The following is a 21,527-nucleotide window of genomic DNA, read 5'->3' as shown; positions in this document are numbered from 1 at the left end:
TTATGCTGATACTACACCATGTTTTCTTGAAATCTGTTCCGAATTTTGAGCATCTAAAGTAAAACCATAGGATTACCTAAAAGAGTTTTGCAGAACTTAGGTTTGCCAGGTCACTTTATTCTGTCCTTAAGAAGAATACTCAGGGTTTGGAAACACCTGTAACACTTACAGCTCAAGCAACAGAGAAAAAAAGCATTACAACCTTATGAGAGTGTCAACATCATATGTATGAAGTATTCACTATGCTGCAAGAATTTCGGTGAGCTCTTTTGGGGCATTATAAAGAATTTAAACTGTATTCTTCATTTTACTAACCATTTAGTTGGAAAATGTAACATGCATGTGAAACACCTCCCGAGACTTCCATAAAACACAACTTCTAAAATATCCAGCTAATAATGTCTGAAAATGCAAAAAAGGCAGGCAAATCATTTAGAGCTGCAGTAGTCTCATGAATGGAGCCCATATCAGCCAATAATTTTCTGTCACAGCTCACTTCAGTCCCTTCACACCAGTGTCTTTGCTCCCATGACCCTCAGTGATTTCCTGATTTTACTGGCATATGCCAAGACCAGAGTTCTGACTGAGCCACAAGCTGGCAGTGCTGCCAAGGCAGGAGGAGTGCTGAGTCATGGTAGAGAGGGTGTATGTGGGGAAGAGCCTTGAGAATGAAATCTCAGTGAGTGAGGGGAAGAGGTTCTGTCAGGTGGCTAGAGTGATCATCTGGACCGGGTGATAAAGGTCACAGGTAGCATATTAATCTCCCTGCTCTGAAACTTCCATAGCAGTTAGCCCACGTATCCGTAGCAGTTTAGCCAATTACGCTGGACCTTGTGCTTTCAGATTGAGTTCTAGGATAGTTGGAGACATTTTACAAAATGAAAGCTAGTGATTATGAACCAGAGGTCAGACTGATGTTCTTCAGGCTGGCTGACCACCTATTATCTTCCAGTACATATCTAACTCAATTGAAGAAGCAAGCCCTAGGAATAACCCAGGTGGAAGAAATAATGGCAAAATAGATCTCTTTTTTGATAGTGAAAAAAGGTGAAGTACTCAGGAAATGTTCAGAGACTTTGTGAAGACAATAGTACAGTTTGGGGTGACAAATAAAAGACGGCTTGAAGGTAAATGGAGAGCTATTATGAATGAGAAATGTGAACACTTTAAAGCGGTCAGTTCTTCCCATATTGATGTAGAAGTTCAATGAAATTCCAAGTAAAACCTGAAAGACTTTAGAAAATAGTTAGAATTCTAGAGTTTATCTGAAAGGATAAACAACCAAGAAGAGCAAAGAAGTGTTTGAAAAATAGAGAAATGAAGGAGTACTGGTGACACCATATACTGAAATTAGGTAAAAACTCTAATAATGAAATCACGTTATACTGCTTCAAAATTAAACAGATGAAGAACAGATAAACCAGAATCAGATCCTATAAACATGTTATTAGTTAATGTAGATAGAGGGAAGAGTTATTCAGTCAATGATATTGAACATTTTTGTTAGTGAATTAACTGCCAACTGCAGGTAACAGCAGTTCAGTTTACAGTGGCTTAATCAAATAGTTCGTTCCTTCCCCCCCAACCACTAGACATGGTAAGAATTCTGGAGATTGCAGCCAGGGCTGCTATGGTAGTTCCGGGAGGCCATCCGGACTTCCTTTTGTCATTCTACTGAGCCATTCTCAGCATGTGGCTTCAGTTCTCTGCAAAATGCCTGCATTACGTTCCACATCACATCCACATTCCTGGAAGCACAAAAGTCATGTGCTGCCTGAGGCTGCCCCTTTAACAGTCTTCCCTGAAGCTCTACCCATTGATTTTCACTAACTTATGACTGATCAGAATTATGTCACATGGCCACTGTAGTTGCAAGGGAGTCAGGGAAATTCTAGTATTTTAAAATAACTCCCTGAACAAAATCAGAGCCTAATAGGGAGAAAGGGACATAAGATCCCATATAGGCAACCTGCACTGTGAGCCACAATTAGTTATTTGGGGGAAAAATCCATGTATATCCCTCATTTCCTTCCCTGCACCTGTATCCGAAAATAGTAAAAGGAAGATAGCGTCATTAATATTAAAGGATATAATAACATGTATACATTTATAATTCAACCACAAATCTACAAAATATACATAAGAAAATTAAGGAATTATATCATTATCATTGTCTTTGTGATGGGACTCTTTTAAAAATTTTTTTTACTTTAAAAATTTTTGAACTTTGTCACAAGAAGATGTATTACTTTTATACTTGGAAAAATAATAAAATTTATGTTAAAATGAAAATAAACCAAAGTAAATAAACTTGTAAAATGCAATAGTGGAAACTTAGAGGTGTATAAAGCTATTTACTTGGCAGAGGAAATGCTGTATCTTTCCAAAATTACAAATCCATTGCCTCGAGATCTATTTATTCCTATAATTTCCCCAAATGTGGAAAACTTGAGCACATAATGTGTCATACTGAAACTATAAAATCTGAACTGAAAGCAAGTATTAGTGAAAATGGGAGGAAAATGATTTTCTTTGAAAAAAAAAGTTGGTAGCACTGAAGAAGATAAATCTTAGTGTATGGGCTCTGTAATTCCATATGAAATTAAGCCAAACAAGACATTTCATTAAACAATGCATTATTTGTGAACCTGGAGCACCAGAAGGAATGTGATGGCTGAGGCAAAGGGTATTAGTGTTAGAGGGAGGATAACAAGCATAGTTTTTTATGTTAAATGTTTACATCTGGAAAATCATGCTAATGGTGGTTGCCTGTAGGCAATAGATAAGTCTATGATAAGCCATGGTTACATACATTAGATTTGGAAGCCAGTTGTCTGTTGGCGGTTGCAAAGTGATATTGATTTGGGGTGGGAGAAGTTTGGTTAATTTACTATAATACAGAAAGATGATCCTATCAATTTATTAGCAAACTAAAATCTATCATATATGGAAATAATTTTGAGAAAAAAGAAGATGTAAATGAAAGTATGTTTCATATAGATGCTAAATCTTAGTGAAATAATTAAATGACAATAACCAATAAATTAATAAATATAACCAGCTGTGAGAAAAGTGTTGGTTCTCCTACACATTAATTGTGCCTAGTCTGGTTCTGTCTTTACCTGTCATGGATAATTCTCATTTTGGTTTTGCATTTCTGTAGCAGCTTCCAGTTCTCTTTCTTGAGTTATTTTGGTGATACCTGTTTTCATAGCATATGAAAGCCTAAGCACAGTAAGAAGCAGAAACCTCTTGAAAGTGTGAAGATGTTGCCACAGTGATATCGGGCATCCTTGAATCATGTAGGATATATTACATTAAATGACTCATTTCAATTTTGCTCCTTTTCAGACAGGCAATAAATCATATACAGGTTGCCAGCACCTCTGAAATGGCAGACTGGTGGTGGTACAATTACCTTAAGGTGTTGATTAAGTTCTTTGGGAAATCAAAAGACCAGAGTTCAAGTCTAATAATATTATTACTAGAAATAATAATGGGGAGATTGGTTCAAGATGGTGGAGTAGAAGGACATGCTTTCACTCCCTCTTTTGAGAAGACCGGAATCACAACTAACTGCTGAACAATCATCAACAGGAAGACACTGGAACTCACCAAAAAAGATACCCCACATCCAAAGACAAAGGAGAAGCCAAAATGAGACGGTAGGAGGGACGCTATCACAATAAAATCAAATCCCATAACTGCTGGGTGGGTGATTCACAAAAAGGAGAACACTTATACCACAGAAGTCCACCCACTGGAGTGAAGGTTCTGAGCCACACGTCAGTCTTCCCAACCTGGGGTCTGGCAACGGGAGGAGGAATTCCTAGAGAATCAGACTTTGAAGGCTTGTGGGATTTGATTGCAGGACTTCAACAGGACTGGTGGAAACAGAGACTCCACTCTTAAAGAGCACACACAAAGTAGTGTGCACATCGGGACCCAAGGGAAGGAGCAGTGAGCCCATAGGAGACTGAACCAGACCTACCTATTAGTGTTGGAGGGTCTCCTGCAGAGGCAGGGGCAGCTGTTTCTCACCAAGGCACAAGGACACTGGCAGAAGAAGTTCTGGGAAGTACTCCTTGGCGTGAGCCGTCCCAGAGTCTGCCGTTAGCCCCACCAAAGAGCCTGGGTAGCCTCCAGTGTTGGGTTTCTTCAGGCCAAACAACCAACAGGGAGGGAACCCAGCCCCACCCATCAGCAGACAAGCAGATTAAACTTTTACTGAGCTCTGCCCACCAGAGCAACAGCCAGCTCTACCCACCACCAGTCCCTGCCATCAGGAAACTTGTACAAGCCTCTTAGATAGACTCATCCACCACAGAGCAGACAGCAGAAGCAAGAAGAACTATAGTCCTGCAGCCTGTGGAACAAAAACCACATTCACAGAAAGATAGACAAGATGAAAGAGCAGAGAGCTATGTACCAGATGAAGGAACAAGATAAAACCCCAGAAAAACAACTAAATGAAATGGAGATAGGCAATCTTCCAGAAAAACAATTCACAATAATGATAGTGAATATGATCCAGGACCGTGGAAAAAGAATGGAGGCAAAGATCGCGAAGATGCAAGAAATGTTTAACAAAGACTTAGAAGAATTAAAGAACAAACAAACAGAGATGAACTTATACAATAACTGAAATGAAAACTACACTAGAAGGAATCATTAGCAGAATAACGGAGGCAGAAGAACAGATAGTGACCTGGAAGACAGAATGGTGGAATTCACTGGTGAGGAACAAAATAGAGAAAAAAGAATGAAAAGAAATGAAGACAGCCTAAGAGACCTCTGGAACAACACTAAACCCAACAACATTCGCATTATAGGGGTCCCAGAAGAAGAAGAAGAGAGAGAAAGGACCAGAGAAAATATTTGAAGAGATTATAGTCAAAAACTTCCTTTACATGGGAAAGGAAATAGCCACCCAAGTCCAGGAAGTGCAGAGAGTCCCATACAGGTTAAACTCAAGGAGAAACACGCTGAGGCATATAGTAATCAAGTTGGAAAAAATTAAAGACAAAGAAAAATTATTGAAAGGAGCAAGGGAAAAACGACAAATAACATACAAGGGAACTCCCATAAGGTTAACAGCTGATTTCTCAGCAGAAACTCTACAAGCCAGAAGGGAATGGCATGACATACTTAAAGTGATGAAAGGGAAGAACCTACAACCAAGATTACCCAGCAAGGATTTCATTCAGATTTGAAGGAGAAATTAAAAGCTTTACAAACAAGCAAAAGCTAAGAGAATTCAGCACCACCAAACCAGCTGTACAACAAATGCTAAAGGAACTTCTCTAAGTGGGAAACACAAGAGAAGAAAAGGACCTACAAAGACGAACCCAAAACAATTAAGAAAATGGTCATAGGAACATACATATCGATAATTACCTTAAATGTGAATGGATTAAATGCTCCAACCAAAAGACACAGGCTTACTGAATGGATACAAAAACAAGACCCACATATATGCTGTCTACAAGAGACCCACTTCAGATCTAGGGACATATACAGGCTGAAAGTGAGGGGATGGAAAAGGATATTCCATGCCAATGGAAATCAAAAGAAAGCTGGAGTAGCAATACTCATATCAGATAAAATAGACTTTAAAATAAAGAATGTTACAAGAGACAAGGAAGGACACTATGTAATGATCAAGGGATCAATCCAAGAAGAAGATATAACAATTATAAATATATATGCACCCAACATAGGAACACCTCAATACTTAAGGCAACTGCTAACAGCTATAAAAGAGGAAATCGACAGTAACACAATAATAGTGGGGGACTTGAACACCTCACTTACACCAATGGACAGATCATCCAGACACAAAATTAACAAGGAAACACAAGTTTTGAATGACACAATAGACCAGCTAGATTTAATTGATATTTATAGGGCATTCCATCCAAAAACAGCAGATTACACTTTCTTCTCAAGTGCGCATGGAACATTCTCCAGGATAGATCACATCTTGGGTCACAAATCAAGCCTCAGTAAGTTTAAGAAAATTGAAATCATATCAAGTATCTTTTCCAACCACAACGCTATGAGACTAGAAATCAATTACAGGGAAAAAAAACGTAAAAAACACAAACACATGGAGGCTAAACAATACGTTACTAAATAACCAAGGGATCACTGAAGAAATCAAAGAGGAAATAAAAAACTACCTAGAGACAAATGGCAATGAAAACACGACGATCCAAAACCTATGGGATGCAGCAAAAGCAGTTCTAAGAGGGAAGTTTATAGCTATACAAGCCTACCTCAAGAAACAAGAAAAATCTCAAATAAACGATCTAATTTTACACCTAAAGGAACTAGAGAAAGAAGAACAAACAAAACCCAAAGTTAGCAGAAGGAAAGAAATCATAAAGATCAGAGCAGAAATAAATGAAATGGAAACAAAACAACAGCAAAGATCAATAAAACTAAAAGCTGGTTTCTTGAGAAGATAAACAAAATTGATAAACCATTAGCCAGACTCATTAAGAAAAAGAGGGAGAGGACTCAAATCAATAAAATTAGAAATGAAAAAGGAGAACTTACAACAGACATGGCAGAAATACAAAGCATCCTAAGAGACTACTACAAGCAACTCTATGCCAATAAAATGGACAACCTGGAAGAAATGGACTAATTCGTAGAAAAGTATACCCTTCCAAGACTGAACCAGGAAGAAATAGAAAATATGAACAGACCAATCACAAGCACTGAAATTGAAACTGTGATTAAAAATCCTCCAACAAACAAAAGTCCAGGACCAGGTGGCTTCACAGGTGAATTCTCTCAAACATTTACAGAAGAGCTAACACCCATACTTATCAAACTCTTCCAAAAAATTGTGGGGAAGGAACATTCCCAAACTCATTCTATGAGGCCACCATCACCCTGATATGAAAACCAGACAAAGATACTACAAAAAAAGAAAATTACAGACCAATATCACTGATAAATATAGATGCAAAAATCCTCAACAAAATACTAGCAAACAGAATCCAACAACACATTAAAAGGACCATACACCATGATCAAGTGGGATTTATCCCAGGGATGCAAGGATTCTTCAATATACACAAATCAATCAATGTGATACACTATATTAACAAATAGAAGAATAAGAACCATATGATCATCTCAATAGATGCAGAAAAAGCTTTTGACAAAATTCAACACCCATTTATGATAAAAACTCTCCAGAAAGTGGGCATGGAGGGAAACTACTTCAACATAATAAAGGCCATATATGAGAAACCCACAGCAAACATCATTCTCAATGGAGAAAAACTGAAAGCATTTCCTCTAAGATCAGGTACAAGACAAGGATGTCCACTCTCACCACTATTATTCAACATAGTTTTGGAAGTCCTAACCACAGTAATCAGAGAAGAAAATGAAATAAAAGGAATCCAAATTGGAAAAGAAGAAGTAAAATTGTCAGTGTTTGCAGATGACATGATACTATACATAGAGAATCCTAAAGATGCTACTAGAAAACTACTAGAGCTAATCAATGAATCTGGTAAAGTGGCAGGATACAAAATTAATGTACAGAAATCTCTTGCAGTCCTATACACTAATGATGAAAAATCTGAAAGAAAAATTAAGGAAACACTCCCATTTACCATTGCAACAAGAAAAATAAAATATCTAGGAATAAACCTACCTAAGGAGATGAAAGACCTGTATGCAGAAAAGTATAAGACACTGATGAATGAAATTAAAGATGATCCAAACAGATGGAGAGATATACCATGTTCTTGGATTGGAAGAATCAATATTGTGAAAAGGAGTATAGTACCCAAAGCAATCTACAGATTCAATGCAATCCCTATTAAACTACCAATGGCATTGTTTACAGAACTAGAACAAAAAATCTTAAAATTTGTATGGAGACACAGAAGACCCCAAATAGCCAAAGCAGTCTTGAGTGAAAAAAAACGGAGCAGGAGGAATCAGGCTCCCAGACTTCAGAGTATACTACAAAGCTACAGTAATCAAGACAATATGGTACTGGCACAAATACAGAAATATAGATCAATGGAACAGGATAGAAAGCCCAGAAATAAACCCGGGCACCCATGGTCAACTAATGTATGACAAAGGAGGCAGTGGTGTACAATGGAGAAAAGACAGTCTCTTCAATAAGTGATGCTGGGAAAACTGGACAGCTACATGTAAAAGAATGAAATTAGAACACTCCCTAACACCATATACAAAAATAAACTCAAAATGGATTAGAGACCTAAATGTAAGACCAGACAGTGTAAAACTCTTAGAGGAAAACATAGGAAGAACACTCTTTGACATAAATCACAGAAAGATATTTTTTGATCCACCTCCTAGAATAATGGAAATAAAAACAAAAGTAAACAAATGGGACATAATGAAACTTAAAAGCTTTTGCACAACAAAGGAAACCATAAACAAGACGAAAAGAGAACCCTCAGAATGGGAGAAAATATTTGCAAATGAATCATCAGACAAAACATTAATCTCCAAAATGTACAAGCAGGGATTTGACTAAAGGCAAAAGAGGATTTTGCCCGGGTTCCCCTTGTCCACGGCTCCTCCTCCTGTTGCTGCGGGCGTGATTCCTGGGACTCAGCAGATAATTGCCTCCCATTAAAGCTCCATGGTCCGCTTGATGTGCCCTGCGTCTGTGGAGTGCATGAATGGACAGCAAATAATCCCAAGTTGAGGAGGTGGACTTTGAGGACAGATTTAAGATTTTTTCCCTTTTCCTCTTTTTAGAACGAATTATCCCAAATTAAGGAGATGGACTTTGAGAGCAAGATTTTCAATTTTTTCCCCCTGTTCTCTTTTTGTGAATGTGTATGTGTATGCTTCTGTGTGAGATTTTCTCTGTATAGCTTTGCTTCCACCATAGATCCCAGGGTTCTATTGATCCGTTTTTTTTTCCAATAATTACTTTTTTATTTTTAATAATGCTACTATATTTTATACTTTATTCTATTTTACTTTATCTTCTCTCTTTCTTTTTTTCCTACCTTCCCTTCCTCCCTCCCTCCCTCCGCCCATTTCACTCTTTCTTTCTTTCCTTCCTCCCTCCCTCCCTTCTTCCTTTCACTTTCTTTTTCTTTCCTTCCTCCCTCCCTCCCTCCTTTCTTTCTTTCTTTCCGTCCTTCCTCCCTCCATCCCTCCCATCTTTCTTTCTTTCTTCCTTTCTTTCCTTCCTCCCTCCCTCCCCCTTCTTCCTTTCACTCTTTCTTTTTCTTTCCTTCCTCCCTCTCTCCCTCCTTTCTTTCTTTCCTTCCTCCCTCACTCCCTCCCTCCCTTCTTCCTTTCACTATTTTTCTTTCCTTCCTCCCTTCCTCCCTCCCTTCTTCCTTTCACTCTTTCTTTTTCTTTCCTTCCTCCCTCCCTCCTTTCCTTCTTTCTTTCTTTCTGTCCTCCCTCCCTCCCTCCTTTCTTTCTTTCTTCCTTCCTTTCTTCCTTTCTTTCCTTCTTCCTTTCTTTCTCTCTCTCTTTCTTTCTTCTACTAATTCTTTCTTTCAACTTTTTCTCCCTTTTATTCTGAGCCGGGTAGATGAAAGGCTCTTGGTGCTGCAGCCAGGAGTCAGTGCTGTGCCTCTGAAGTGGGAGAGCCAACTTCAGGACACGGATCCACAAGAGACCTCCCAGCTCCACATAATACCAAGCAGCGAAAATCTCCCAGAGATCTCCATCTCAACACCAGCACCCAGCTTCAGTCAACGACCGGCAAGCTACAGTGTGGGTCACCCTATGCCAAGCAACTAGCAAGACAGGAACACAACCCCACCCATTAGCAGAGAGGCTGCCTAAAAACATAATAAGGCCACAGGCACCCCAAAACACACCATCAGAGGGGGACCTGTCCACCAGAAAGACAAGATCGAGCCTCAACCACCAGAACACAGGCACTAGTCCCCCCCACCAGGAAGCCTACACAACCTACTGAAACAACCTTAGCCACTGGGGACAGACACCAAAAACAACGGGAACTACGAATCTGCAGCCTGCAAAAAGGAGACCCCAAACACAGTAAGATAAGCAAAATGAGAAGACAGAAAAACACACAGCAGGTGAAGGGGCAAGATAAAAACCTACCAGACCTAACAAATGAAGAGGTAATAGGCAGTCTACCTGAAAAAGAATTCAGAATAATGATAGTAAAGATGACCCAAGATTCTATTTCCAAGATCCAAAATCTTGGAAATAGAATAGACAAAATGCAAGAAACAGTTAACAAGGACCTAGAAGAACTAAAGATGAATCAAGCATCGATTAAAAACACAATAAATGAACTGAAAAATACTCTAGATGGGATCAATAGCAGAATAACTGAGGCAGAAGAACAGATAAGTGAGGTGGAAGATAAAATAGTGGAAATAACTGATGCAGAGCAACATAAAGAAAAAAGAATGAAAAGAACAGAGGACAGTCTCAGAGACCTCTGGGACAACATTAAACGCACCAACATTCGAATTATAGGGGTTCCAGAAGAAGAAGAGAAAAAGAAAGGGACTGAGAAAATATTTGAAGAGATTATAGTTGAAAACTTCCCTAATATGGGAAAGGAAATAGTTAGTCAAGTCCAGGAGGCACAGAGAGTCCCATACAGAATAAATCCAAGGAGAAATACGCCAAGACACATATTAATCAAACTGTCAAAAATTAAACACAAAGAAATCATATTAAAAGCAGCAAGGCAAAAACAACAAATAACACACAAGGGAATCCCCATCAGGTTAACAGCTGATCTCTCAGCAGAAACTCTACAAGCCAGAAGGGCGTGGCAGGACATAACTAAAGTGATGAAGGAGAAAAACCTGCAACCAAGATTACTCTACCCAGCAAGGATCTCATTCAGATTTGATGGAGAAATTAAAACGTTTACAGACCAGCAAAAGCTGAGAGAGTTCAGCACCACCAAACCAGCTTTACAACAAATGCTAAAGGAACTTCTCTAGGCAAGAAACACAACAGAAGGAAAATACCTACAATAACAAACCCAAAACAATTAAGGAAATGGGAATAGGAACATACATATCAATAATTACCTTAAATGTAAATGGACTAAATGCTCCTACCAAAAGACACAGATTGGCTGAATGGATACAAAAATAAGACCCATATATATGCTGTCTACAAGAGACCCACTTCAGACCTAGAGACACATACAGACTGAAAGTAAGGGGATGGAAAAAGCTATTCCATGCAAATGGAAATCAAAAGAAAGCTGGAGTAGCAATTCTTATATCAGACAAAATAGACTTTAAAATAAAGACTATTAGAAGAGACAAAGAAGGACACTACATAACGATAAAGGGATCAATCCAAGAAGAAGATATAACAATTGTAAATATTTATGCACCCAACATAGGAGCACCTCAATACATAAGGCAAATACTAACAGCCATAAAAGGGGAAATTGACAGTAACACACTCATAGTAGGGGACGTTAACACCCCACTTTCACCAATGGACAGATCATCCAAAATGAAAATAAATAAGGAAACACAAGCTTTAAATGATACATTAAACAAGATGGACTTAATTGATATTTATAGGACATTCCATCCAAAAAGAACAGAATACACATTTTTCTCAAGTGCTCATGGAACATTCTCCAGGTTAGATCATATCTTGGGTCACAAATCAAGCCTTGGTAAATTTAAGAAAATTGAAATTGTATCAAGTATCTTTTCCGACCACAATGCTATGAGACTAGACATCAATTACAGGAAAAGATCTGTAAAAAATACAAACACGCGGAGGCTAAACAATACACTACTCAATAACGAAGTGATCACTGAAGAAATCAAAGAGGAAATAAAAAAATACCTAGAAACAAATGACAATGGAGACACGACGACCCAAAACCTATGGGACGCAGCAAAAGCAGTTCTAAGGGGGAAGTTTATAGCAATACAATCCCACCTTAAGAAACAGGAAACATCTCGAGTAAACAACCTGACCCTGCACCTAAAGCAATTAGAGAAAGAAGAACAAAAAACCCCCAAAGTTAGCAGAAGGAAAGAAATCATAAAGATCAGATCAGAAATAAATGAAAAAGAAATGAAGGAAACGATAGCAAAGATCAATAAAACTAAAAGCTGGTTCTTTGAGAAGATAAACAAAATTGATAAACCATTAGCCAGACTCATCAAGAAAAAAAGGGAGAAGACACAAATCAATAGAATTAGAAATGAAAAAGGAGAAGTAACAACTGACACTGCAGAAATACAAAAGATCATGAGAGATTACTACAAGAAACTATATGCCAATAAAATGGACAACCTGGAAGAAATGGACAAATTCTTAGAAAATCACAACCTTCCGAGACTGAATCAGGAAGAAATAGAAAATATGAATAGATCAATCACAAGCACTGAAATTGAAACTGTGATTCAAAATCTTCCAACAAACAAAAGCCCAGGACCAGATGGCTTCACAGGTGAACTCTATCAAACATTTCGAGAAGAGCTAACACCTATCCTTCTCAAACTCTTCCAAAATATAGCAGAGGGAGGAACACTTCCAAACTCATTCTATGAGGCCACCATCACCTTGATACCAAAACCAGGCAAGGATGTCACAAAGAAAGAAAACTACAGGCCAATATCACTGATGAACATAGATGCAAAAATCTTGCACAAAATACTGGCAAACAGAATCCAACAGCACATTAAAAGGATCATACACCATGATCAAGTGGGGTTTATTTCAGGAATGCAAGGATTCTTCAATATACGCAAATCAATCAATTGATACACCATATTAACAAATTGAAGAAGAGAAACCATATGATCATCTCAATAGATGCAGAGAAAGCTGTCAACAAAATTCAACACCCATTTATGATAAAAACCCTGCAGAAAGTAGGCATAGAGGGAACTTTCCTCAACATAATAAAGGCCATATATGACAAGCCCACAGCCAACATCATCCACAATGGTGAAAAACTGAAACCATTTCCACTAAGATCAGGAACAAGACAAGGCTGCCCACTCTCACCACTCTTATTCAACTTAGTTTTGGAAGTTCTAGCCACAGCAATCAGAGAAGAAAAGGAAATAAAAGGAATCCAAATCGGAAAAGAAGAAGTAAAGCTGTCACTGTTTGCAGATGACATGATACTATACATAGAAAATCCTAAAGATGCTACCAGAAAACTACTAGAGCTAATCGATGAATTTGATAAAGTAGCAGGATACAAAATTAATGCACAGAAATCTCTGGCATTCCTGTACACTAATGATGAAAAATCTGAAAGTGAAATCAAGAAAACACTCCCATTTACCACTGCAACAAAAAGAATAAAATATCTAGGAATAAACCTACCTAAGGAGACAAAAGACCTGTATGCAGAAAATTACAAGACACTGATGAAAGAAATTAAAGATGATACAAATAGATGGAGAGATATACCATGCTCCTGGATTGGAAGAATCAATATTGTGAAAATGGCTCTACTACCCAAAGCAATCTACAGATTCAATGCAATCCCTATCAGACTATCACTGGCATTTTTCACAGAACTAGAACAAAAAATTTCAAAATTTGTTTGGAAAAACAAAAGACCCCGAATAGCCAAAACAATCTTGAGAACGAAAAACGGAGCTGGAGGAATCAGGCTCCCTGACTTCAGACTATACTACAAAGCTACAGTAATCAAGACAGTGTGGTACTGGCACAAAAACAGAAAGATAGATCAATGGAACAGGATAGAAAGCCCAGAGATAAACCCACGCACATATGGTCAACTTATCTTTGATAAAGGAGGCAGGAATGTACAGTGGAGAAAGGACAGACTCTTCAATAAGTGGTGCTGGGAAAACTGGACAGGGACATGTAAAACTATGAAATTAGATCACTCCCTGACACCATACACAAAAATAAGCTCAAAATGGATGAAAGACCTAAATGTAAGGCCAGAAACTATCAAACTCTTAGAGGAAAACATAGGCAGAACACTCTCTGACATAAATCACAGCAAGATCCTTTTGGACCCACCTCCTAGGGAAATGGAAATAAAAACAAAGGTAAACAAATGGGACCTAATGAAACTTCAAAGCTTTTGCACAGCAAAGGAAACCATAAACAAGACCAAAAGACAACCCTCAGAATGGGAGAAAATATTTGCAAATGAAGCAACTGACAGAGGATTAATCTCCAAAATTTATAAGCAGCTCATGCAGCTCAATAGCAAAAAAGCAAACAACCCAATCCAAAAATGGGCAGAAGACTTAAATAGGCATTTCTCCAAAGAAGATATACAGACTGCCAACAAACACATGAAAGGATGCTCAACATCTTTAATCATTAGAGAAATACAAATCAAAACTACAATGAGATATCATCTCACACCAGTCAGAATGGCCATCATCAAGAAATCTAGAAACAATAAATGCTGGAGAGGGTGTGGAGAAAAGGCAACACTCTTGCACTGCTGGTGGGAATGTGAATTGGTACAGCCACTATGAAGAACAGTATGGAGGTTCCTTAAAAAACTACAAATAGAACTACCATATGACCGAGCAATCCCACTACTAGACATATACCCTGAGAAAACCATAATTCAAAAAGAGACATGTACCAAAATGTTCATAGCGGCTCTATTCACAATAGCCCGGAGATGGAAACAACCTAAGTGTCCATCATCGGATGAATGGATAAAGAAGATGTGGCACATATATACAATGGAATATTACTCAGCCATAAAAATAAACGAAACTCAGCTATTTGTAATGAGGTGGATAAACCTAGAGTGTGTCATACAGAGTGAAGTAAGTCAGAAAGAGAAAGACAAATACCGTATGCTAACACATATGTATGTAATTTAAGAAAAAAAAATGTCATGAAGAACCTAGGAGTAAAACAGGAATAAAGACACAGACCTACTAGAGAATGGACTTGAGGATATGGGGAGGGGGAAGGGTGAGCTGTGACAAAGTGAAAGAGAGGCATGGACATATATACACTACCAAACGTAAGGTAGATAGCTAGTGGGAAGCAGCCGCATAGTATAGGGAGATCGGCTCGGTGCTTTGTGACCGCCTGGAGGGGTGGGATGGGGAGGGTGCGAGGGAGGGAGACGCAGGAGGGAAGGGATGTGGGAACAGATGTATATGTATGACTGATTCAGTTTTTTATAAAGCAGAAACTAATAAAAGAAATAGATAAAGAAAAAAAAATGTACAAGCAGCTCATGCAGCTCAATATGAAAAAAACAACCAACTCAATCTAAACATGGGCAGAAGACCTAAAGAGACATTTCTCCAAAGAAGACATACAGATTGCCAACAAACACATGAAAGGATACTCAGCATCACTGATCATTACAGAAATGCAAATCAAAACTACAGTGAAGTATCACCTCACACCAGTCAGAATGGCCATCATCAGAAAATCTACAAACAGTAAATGCTGGAGGAGGTGTGGAGAAAAGGGAACCCTCATACACTGTTGGTGGGAATGTAAATTGACACAGCCACTATGGAGAACAGTATGGAGGTTCCTTAAAGAACTAAAAATAGAATTACCATATGACCCAGCAATCCCACTACTGGGCATATACCCACAGAAAACCATAATTCAAAAAGACACATGCACCCCAATGTTCATTGCAGCACTATTTACAATAGCCAGGTCATGGAAGCAACCTAAATGCCCATCGACAGATGAATGGATAAAGAAGATGTGGTACATATATACAATGGAATATTACTCAGCCATAAAAAGGAACGAAATTGGGTCATTTGTAGAGATGTGCATGCATCTAGAGACTGTCATACAGAGTGAAGTAAGTGAGAAAGAAAGAAATATCATATATTAATGCATATATGTGGATCCTAGAAAATGGTACAGATGAACCGGTTTGCACAGCAGAAATTGAGACAGAGATGTAGAGAACAAACGTGTGGACACCAAGGGGGGAAAGCGGTGGTAGGTGCGGGTTGTGGTGTGATGAATTCGGAGACTGGGATTGACATGTATACACTGATGTGTATAAAATGGATGAATAAGAAGAAAAAAAAATAAACATAAAAAAAGAAATAATAATGATAATATTTAGTAGAAGATATTTACCAATTGAAATGAAAGAAGTTAATGTGGAAAACAAGACAAGAATTCATAACAACAAGCACCCAGTATATTTTGCAGATTAAGAGGTACAAACTACTACATACAAAATAAATAAGCTACAAGGATATATTGTACAGCACAGGGAATATAGCCAATATTTTATAATAACTTTAAATGGAGTATAAAGATAATGAATCACCATTTTGTACACCTGAAACTAATATACTCTTGTAAATCAACTGTACTTCAATTTTAAAAAAAGAACATTTTATAGCTTTCAGTTTGAACCTGTTTTTCTTTTTTTTTTTCATGATGAAGTATTTAGTTTTAGGTTCACAACAAAATTGAGAGGAAGGTACAGAGATTTCCCATATACTCCCTACCCCCACACATGCATAACCTTTCCCATTATCAACATCACTCACCAAAATGACACGTTTGTTACAAAGAATGAACGTACATTGACACATCAAAATCACCCAAAGTCCATAGTTTACCATAGGTTTCACTCTTGGTGTTGTACATTCCATAGGTTTGGACAAATGTATAATGACTTATATTCATCATGATAGTATACAGAGTATTTTCACTGACTTAAAAATCCTCTGTATTCTGCCTGGTCATCACTACCCCTACCTCCACCTTTGGTGACCACTGATCTTTTTATTATCTCCATAGTTTTGCCTTTTCCAGAATGTCATACAGTTGGAATCATACAGTATGTAGCTCTTTCAGACTGGCTTCTTTCACTTAGTAAGATGCAGTTAAGCCTCCTTCATGTTTTTTCATGGCTTGATAGTTTATTTCTTTTTAGCAGTGAATAATATTCCACTGTCTGTATGTACCAAAGTTTACCTATCCATTCACATACTGAAGGGCATCTTGGTTGCTTCCAAGTTTTTGGCGGTTATGAATAAAGCCTCTATAAATATCTGTGTGTAGGTTTCTGTGTGAACATAAGTTTTCAGCCTCTTGGGTAAATACCAAGGACCATGAATGCTAGATGATATGGGAGGAATATATTTAGTTTTGTGAGAAACTACCAAACTGTAGTGACTGTACCATTTTTGAATTCCCACCAGCAATGAATGACAGTTCTTGTTGCTCCACATCCCAGCATTTGATGTTGTCAATGTTCCAGATTTTGGCCATTCTAATAAGTGTGTAGGGGTATCTCATTATTGTTTTAATTTCCATTTTCCTGATGACATATGACATGGATCATCTTTTCGTATGCTTGTTTACCATCTGTATATCTTCTTTGAGATCCTTTTAAGGTTTTTGGGCCAGTTTTTAATTGGGTTGTTTGTTTTCTTATTGTTGAGCTTTAAGAGTTCTTTGTATATTTTGGATAACGGTCCTTTGCCAGATGTGTCTCTTGCAAATGTTTTCTCCCAGTCTGTGGCTTATCTTCTAATTCTTTAGACATTGTCTATTAATTTTAATGAAGTCCAGCTTATCAATTATTTCCTTCATGGATATGTCTTTGATGTCATATCCCAGAAGGCATCACCACACCCAGGGCCACCTAGGTTTTCTCCTATGTTATCTTCTAGGAGTTTTATAGTTTTGCATTTTACATTTAGGTCTGTGATCCATTTTGAGTTAATTTTTATGAGTGGTGCAAAGTCTGTGTCTAGATTCATTTTTTTTTTTTTTGCATGTGGATGTCCAGTTGTTCTAGAACCATTTGTTGAAGAGGCTGTCTTTGCTCTATTGCATTGCTTTGGTTTCTTTGTGAAAGATCTGCTGACTATAGTTATGTGAGTCTATTTCTGGACTCTCTGTTCCATTCCACTGATCAATTTATCTATGCTTTCATCAATACCACACTGTCTTGATTGCTGTGGCTTTATAGTAAGTCTTGAAGTTGGGTAGTGTTGGTCCTCCTACTTTGTTCTTCTCCTTCAATTTTGTTTTTGCTCTTCTGGGTCTTTTGCCTCTCCATATAAACATTAGAATCATTTTTTCAATATCCACAAAATAGTGTGCTGGGATTTTGATTGGGATTGCGTTGTATTTATAGATCAAGTTGGGAAGAACTGACACCAGGACAATATTGAGTCTCCTTCTCCATGAACATTGAATATCTCACCATTTATTTAGTTCTTTGATTTCTTTTGTCAGAGTTTTGTAGTTTTCTCATATAGATATTGTGCATATTTTGTTAGACTTATATCTAAATATTTCATTTTTAGGTGCTAAGGTAAATGGTTTTGTGTTTTTAATTTCAAATTCCACTTGTTCATTGCTAGTATACAAAAAAGCAATTGACGTCTGTATATTAACTTGGTATCCTGCAGTGTTACTCTAATCACTATTAGTTCCAGGAGTTTTTTGTCAGTTCTTTCAGGTTTTCTGCATAGATCATCATGTCATCTGTGAACAAAGACATCTTTATGTCTTTTTTCCCAATCTGTATACCTTTTATTTCTTTTCTTGCATTACTGCATTAACAAGAACTTCTAGTATAATGTTGAAAAGGAGCGGTGAGAGGGGATATCTTTACCTTGTATCTGATCTTACTAAGAAAACTTTGAGTTTCTCACCATTAGCTATCATGTTAGCTGTAGGTCTTTTTGTAGATAGTCTTTATCAAGTTGAGAAAGATCCCCTCTATTCCTAGTTTACTGAGAGTTTTTATCATGAATTGGTATTGGTTTTTGTCAAATACTTGTTCAGCATCTATTAATATGATCATGTGATTTTTCTTTTTCAGTCTGTTGATGTGATGGATTATATTGACTGATGTTTGAATGTTGAACCAGCCTTGTATACCTGAGATAATCCCACTTGGTCATGGTATATAATTCTTTTTCTACGTTGTTGGATTCGATCTGCTAATACTTTACTGAGGATTTTTGCATCTATACTCATGAGAGATATAGTCTAGAGTTTTCTTTTCTCGTTATGTCTTTGGTTTTGGTATAAGGGTAATGCTGACCTCATGGAATGAGTTAGGAAGTATTTCCTCTGATTCTCTCTCCTGAATGAGATTGTAGATAAGTGGTATAATCTCTTCTTTAAATATTTAGTAGAGAACCTGGTGTTTTTCGTAGGTTAAATGAAGTAACTCAATCTAAAGTGTCATGTGATTGGCTATATTTTTCATTGTCAGTAAGAAGATATAATATTAGATAAAACAAGAAAGAAAAGATATCTTTTTCAAGTTACTAGAAAGAGTTTTCAAAATATCTCAATAGTGATCTTGAGAAAAAGTATCCATTACTTTTAGCCCATCCTGTCTAGGTTAAGACCAACACAAAAATTTATTGCAGGTTCATAAAACTTTCTTAAGTGATATGTTTCAACTATTTATATTTTATAACAGAAGAAATCTTTTAGATTTTTAATCAATCTAAAGAAGGAGGGATCCCCTTACATACTTCTAAAAATTTACATCTTCCCTCATATCTTCCCTGTAGAGAGTTTCTGAAAATGTGTTGGGGTGGGGGGAAAAAGGAAGTTGGAAATTGATGAACTAGGTAATATTCTCTTTATTGAAATGAATGGTGTAGCTTTGTTTACAATATGTGAGATTATTCAGTTCTTTAGAAGAGCCTGATGGACACCCTTCCATTTTCGTGAGGGCTGCCTGCTACTGATATTGTTCTAAGTCAAAGTAACTAGACTGAGCTACCTCTCATCTGTATGGTACCTTCATGTGATTATTAAAAGGCAACCCTGCCACCTGTTGAAAAATTGTTGTAATATGCTGGTTTTGTTGGAAGACACTTTACTGCCCCTGACGGACATAAGTCATAATAAATCTACAGACTCATGTGAATTGCACCATCTTGAACATGGTGCCGTTGTTTAGTGCCTGGCCTGCACCATCACATGGGGCACTTGCAAGTAGAAAAAAATAATAGAAATCACCATAGCAATATTTGTCTATAACATGAAAATGAGAAACCAGATTCACTGTAGTAACTCCTGGAGAGTCCCTGTTCAGCAAGTTGGTGGTATTGGAATGTTGTGGAGATGGGATGTAGGGTGGGGAGGGTTCTTTCATTGATGGCTTCCATTATTGGGAACAAGAGCTTGGCCATTGCTCTTTATATGTCTTCCAGTCGGTTAGAAAGCCTAAAAATTCCAACTACTTAGCCAAATGGAAAAGAGTCTCTGTTTACAGAGAAAACACAAAGCTTGCTTCTTCTCCATCATTGAGCAGGCTGAGTATACTTAGCAGAACTTTTCCACTTAGGGGTCCAAGTTAAGGCTATCAGTGGTTTTTTGCTTGAAATCTAAACATTTTAGAAACATTTTGTAGAGAAAACTACTCACAGGCCCTTTCAAAAAGGAATCAAATAAATAGTTTGGGGGGTTTCCATCTTGGAATTAAGATGTTTATTTAAGAAACTCCAATAAAGCCCTCTTTCAAGCTATGAAAATTATAGTCAGAATCGAGTGGTGGACTGAGGATTCAGGAAATAGCTATTGATTTGTTAGAGAGCTGAGGGCATGGGGAGTGGCGGGGGGTGGGGAAGGGCCAGGAAAGGAAGCAACTCAAAGAGAAACTTTTGCTAATGATTCTTATTTCCTCCAACTTTGAAAAGCTTTCCACCAACAGCAGAGTTTAAAGCATTCTCACTCCTAGATTAGTCGACCTAGTCAAGAGGTAGTACCCAGCTCAGGCTGTACTTTTCTGAGTAAAGGCATGAGAGTGGGTGGGAGTGACAAGTTGGTTGGGAGGCTTAAGTGCAAAAGGGATTTTCAATGAGGGCAGGCAGGGCAATAAGGGAAGGTCCAAACCCTCATGCCCAAGGGATTGGGCAGAAACCAGGAAAGAATCTGAGGAGAAGAACTGGCAAGAGAGACCCTGATTGGAGACAGTTGCACTGAAGAAGATTCCAGAAAGATGCCAGAGGTGGAGTCTTTTTATTAAAGCATGCCCAACAGATGAGCCCAAAGCAGGGAGAGAACCATGAAAGAAGCCAAACTAAACTGGACACCAACCTGTCTTTTTATTTACTTTTCAAAACCTCCACGGGCAAGAAATCAGAAAATAGTGAGGAAAACAGTATCAGAAAAGTGCCAGAGAAATGCCTGGTGATGAGTTACAGGGTTACAAAAGACGGCTGAGAGTTCTATACAGAAAAACTGGAAGCATGTGCAAATTGTATTGTGATCAAAGTGACAAAGCTGGACGAGCACCCGGAAGTAAATATAGAAGTGTAATAGTTCTGAGGTAGGTTCATTGCAAATCAAAGGCTCTGAATGATTTAGAAGGAAAAATGTAGCTTAGCCAAATGCTGCTGATGACATTTCATGCTTTCCACCTTATGCTTCTAACTATTCTTTGTAAATATAATCCTAAATCAGTGACCCATTTAGGTTGTCTAATAAATGAACACTTTTAGAGTTCCATACTTGCTTGTTTTCTGCATTCATTTCAGTGAAGTAATGGTGAGGAGGTTATGTATGATATATCATTTAGA

General features: G+C 37.7%; 1 protein-coding gene across 1 annotated transcript in view; it reads left to right on the top strand.

The window, feature by feature from the left end:
* KIF6 (kinesin family member 6) overlaps positions 1–21,527 on the top strand; it is a gene marked incomplete at its 3' end in the record, with an annotated part of 412,258 nt that overhangs the window by 106,004 nt on the left and 284,727 nt on the right. The window lies entirely within an intron of this gene.

This window comes from Hyperoodon ampullatus (assembly GCF_949752795.1).
Source record: "Hyperoodon ampullatus genome assembly, chromosome: 10".
In the NCBI taxonomy this organism is placed as follows: domain Eukaryota; kingdom Metazoa; phylum Chordata; class Mammalia; order Artiodactyla; family Ziphiidae; genus Hyperoodon; species Hyperoodon ampullatus.
This window is presented reverse-complemented; position numbering and strand designations above follow the sequence as displayed.